Raw genomic sequence first — 4,528 nt, forward strand, 5'->3', positions numbered from 1 at the left:
ACGAGTGTGAAAGCACAACCAACATTCAAAAGTGACCAAAACAGCCAGAAAGCATTGGTACTGAGATGTGGTCTGTGGTCCCCACCTGCAGAACCAAACCACTCCTTTATTGAGGGGGTCTTGATAATTGCCAATAATTTCCATCTGTTGTCTATTCCATTTGCACAACAGCATGTGAAAGTGATTGTCAATCAGTGTTGCTTCCTAAGTGGACAGTTTGATTTCACAGAAGCTTGATTTACTTGGAGTTAGATTCTGTTGTTTAAGTGTCCCCTTTATTTTTTGAGCAGTGTGCATTGCATCTTCAGGCCCATCACCTCTACCATCGTCTCCTGTCATTGTCGATGGAACCTTGGAGTTTCAGATTGCAAAGATTTTGGATTCTTGTGTTGTTCGTCGGTCGCTTCAGTATCTGGTGCATTGGGGGGAGAGTATGGTCCTGAGGAGAGGATGTGGGTACCAGCATCTGATGTTCATGCGGCCAGACTGGTCCAGGTTTTTCACATGGCACACCCCGATAGGCCTGGTCTTGAGGTTCCGGGGGTTCCTCGTAGAAAATGGGGTACTGTCACAGGTTTACCGCGAGAGCGCCGAGCCAGAAGACCGTAGCATCTGATTGCTCCTACTCTGGCGCTGAGAAGAAGAACTTCTTCATTTTGAATGTGTTTATTTCTTCTGGCAGAACATTGGTTAATCGTCTACCTTGGAAATCGCTGTGATCGGTTAGCCACTCCCTTTCCCTTTATAATCTGGGCTCTGTTTCAAATCCTCGTCAGAGCTAGCATTTGCTGCGTGGCTTCAGGAGGGAGAGGTGTTCATATGAGAAGGAGAGTTGGAGGAGTTATCCGTTACTGTTGCTTGGTTTGTATGTGTGGTAATTCCCTATCCTTCTATTTTGGTTTATTCCCCTACCTCTATGCCCGGTGCATTCCTCTGTTACATGTGAGTGAATATTTTGTATGGAGTTTTCTGTTAACCTTTGTTTGTGTAGCCTTGTTTGTCGGGTTGGTGTACTACGGTGCACAGTAGCGCCCCTCTTCCCTGGGAGGGGGAAGAAAATAGACATCTTAACATCAACATCAGAAGTATCCCAGGGAGTAGGGCCAGCTAGGGCACCCCCTAGTGTTAGGAACAGGGAAGGATCCCCTGGTCCCGTGTCACCCGACAGCAGTGTTGTGACACTAGGCCACTCCAGGACTGTGAAATTCTTCTTACGGAGCCACTCCTTAGTTTCCCTGGCTGTGTGTTACGGGTCATTGTTGTGCTGAAAGACAGTCATGACCCATTTTCAATGGTCTTACTGGGGGAAGGAGGTTGTTGGCCAAAGTCTCGTGATTCATGACCCCATACATCCTCCCTTCAATACGGTGCAGTCATCCTGTCCCCTTTGCAGAAAATCACCCCCTATTAGGTTTCCCCCACCATGCTTCACGTTTGGGACGGTGTTCTTGTTGTTGTACTCATCCTTCTTCTTCCTCCAAACACGGCGAGCGGAGTTGATACCAAAGTGTTCTATTTTGGTCTCATCTGACCACATGGCCTTCTCCCATGCCTCCTCTGGATCATCCAGATGGTCATTGGCGAACTTCAAACAGGCCTGGACATGTGCTGGTGTGAGCAGTGGGACCTTGCATGCCCTGCAGAAGTTTAATCAATGACGGCAGTGTGTTACTAACGGTAAAGTTTGAGACTGTGGTCGTTGACCAGGTCCTCCCGTGTAGTTCTGGACTTGATTCCTGACCTTTCGCTGAATCATCCTTACCCCCTGAGGTGAGATCTTGCTTGGAGCCCCAGACCGAGGAAGATTGACAGCCATCTTGTGTTTCTTCAATTTTCTAATAATTGCGCCAACAGTTGTTGTCTTCTCACCAAGCTGCTTGCCTATTGTCCTGTAGCCCATCCCAGCTTTGTGCAGGTCTACAATTTTGTCCCTGGTGTCCTTAGCTCTTTGGTCTTGGCCATGGTGGAGAGGTGAGAGTGTGATTGAGTGTGTGGACAGGTGTCTTTTCTACAGGTAATGAGGTCAAACAGGGTCAATTAATACAGGTAATGAGAGCAGAGTAGGAGGCTTCTTACAGAAAAACTTCCAGGTCTGTGAGAGCAGAATTCTTGCTGGTTGGTCAGTGATCAAATACTTATTTCATGCAATAAAATGCAAATTAATTATGTAAGAATCCTACAATGTGATTTTCTGGTTTTTATTTTTAGGTTCTGTCTCTCACAGGTGAAGTGTACCTAGGATAAAAATTACAGACCTCTCCATTCTCTGTAGGTGGGAAAACTTGCAAAATAGTCAGAGTATCAAATACTTTCTTTCCCCACTGTACATATTGCTGACTGTAGCTGCCATGGACAAGCAATATACAACCGACTGTGAATTAACCCTGTGTACTCGCCCTTAAAACTAAATGTATACAGTCCTGGTAGAACCCGCCACATACCGCCATATTGTGTCATACAGACCGCTACTATATGAAAAACTGAGGAAAATATTTCCGAGCCCTGGTCTGTATGGGAAGCTTCCTCTACCCATGAGTCATGTCCACAGACAAGGAAACAAAGGATGTGTTTGCCTATGTCGCTGGTGATATGGAGCTCGAGCCCCGGCGTGAGTCATGGGCGCCCGAAGCCTCGAACTGATGGTTTATTGTAATAGTCCTGGATGGAGGAATGAGGGAATGATCTGATGTCCGGGAGGGGAAACTGCTCCGATTATCAATGGGAAAACATGGAAAGAAGTATGTGCACCCGCCACATTCCTCCCCAGGAACTTTTTTGACATCCCATTCTTCATCCATAGACATTAGTATGGAGTCGCACCCAGTGGCGGATTATAATGAGGTCAATCTGGACGGTAGCCCAGGGCCCAGTGGTGTGGGAGGGCCCTAGGCTACCGCTCAGATTGACCGCCGCCATCAGGGCATTACTGCCCTGACTGACGTATTGGCCCGGTGGGCAGAGGGGGCTCACCTGCTCACCGGGCCCCTACCGGCGCTGTGCCCGCACATCAATAGTTAACAGCAGCCAGCCAATTGGAGGCTGGCAGCTGACATCAGCCGCAGCGCGCATGTCGCCGGCGTCTGATGTCATTGTCAGTCGCCGGCGAGTGCGCGCTTCAGCTGCGAGGAGGGAGCTTCGCCGCAGGAGCGCGGTCAGGTGAGAAGTCGGTTTTTGTTTTTTTTTATTGAGAGCGGCAATCCGGGGGACCCAGAATGCTGGAAACTGGGGGCAGAGATGCTGGACACATTGGGGGCAGAGATGCTGGACACACTGGGGCAGAGATGCTGGATATTGGGGGCAGAGATGCTGGACACAATTGGGGGCAGAGATGCTGGACACATTGGGGGCAGAGATGCTGGACACATTGGGGGCAGAGATGCTGGACACACTGGGGCAGAGATGCTGGATATTGGGGGCAGAGATGCTGGACACAATTGGGGGCAGAGATGCTGGACACATTGAGGACAGAGATGCTGGACACATTGGGGGCAGAGATGCTGGACACATTTGGGGGCAGAGATGCTGGACACATTGGGGGCAGGACTGGAGACAGATGGGGCAGGATTGGAGACATGGGCAGAATGTAGATACGGGGCATGATTGGAGACATGGGGCAGAATGAAAGACATGGGGCAGGATTGGAGACAGATCGTGCAGGATCATGGGGCAGGATGGATATGATGGAGACTGATGGGGCAGGATGGGGAGATCATATGGGGCAGAATGGATACTCATGAGGGCAGGATGCGAGAACATGTGGCTGGAGCCAGGAATGAGATACACGGAGCCAGGATGGGGGATATTATTATTACCATAGGGGCTAAATAAGGGATATTATTACTGCAGTGATGTATTAATTTTATTTTTGAGTATACTGTTTTAAATGGGGGGGCGGTCCTGTTACTGTGTAGAGTGACACTATGTCGCCTTTTTTTCTTCATGTGGTGTAATGTAGAAGTTGGGAAAAATTAAGTAATGTGTTCTGCAAGCGAAGCTCGAGATAACTGTTATTTCCTGCAGAGGCGGGTCCTGGCTGAATTAAGTGATGGCGGTCTGTGCTGGATGAAAGATGAAGGACTTCACCTAGAGACGTCACTGGTGAGTCAGTGTTACCTATACACTGTATACTATATACAGAGGTCCTGTGTATAATGTCACCAGTGATCACTGTATTACCTCTACACAGACACTGCATACTAAGTACAGATCTCCTGTGAATACTGGCACTTATGGTGAGAGTATTGTGTTTTTTTTATTACTGATCAGTATTGTAGTATTCAGTCACTATGTGGTGGTAGTATATGGTCTGGTCATGGTGTTGCGGTATTTGTCCCTTGTATGTGCTATTTGTTCACTTTGTGGTGGTAATATGTGGTTTGGTCATGGTGCGGTGGTATTTGTTTTTTGTATGTGATAATATTCGGACACTGGTGGTAATATGTGGTCTGGTCATGGTGTTGCGGTATTTCTCCCTTGTATGTGCTATTATTTGGTCACTATGTGGCGGTAATATGTGGTCTGGTCATGG

The sequence above is a fragment of the Ranitomeya variabilis genome, chromosome 3 (assembly GCF_051348905.1).
Source record: "Ranitomeya variabilis isolate aRanVar5 chromosome 3, aRanVar5.hap1, whole genome shotgun sequence".
Lineage (NCBI taxonomy): Eukaryota > Metazoa > Chordata > Amphibia > Anura > Dendrobatidae > Ranitomeya > Ranitomeya variabilis.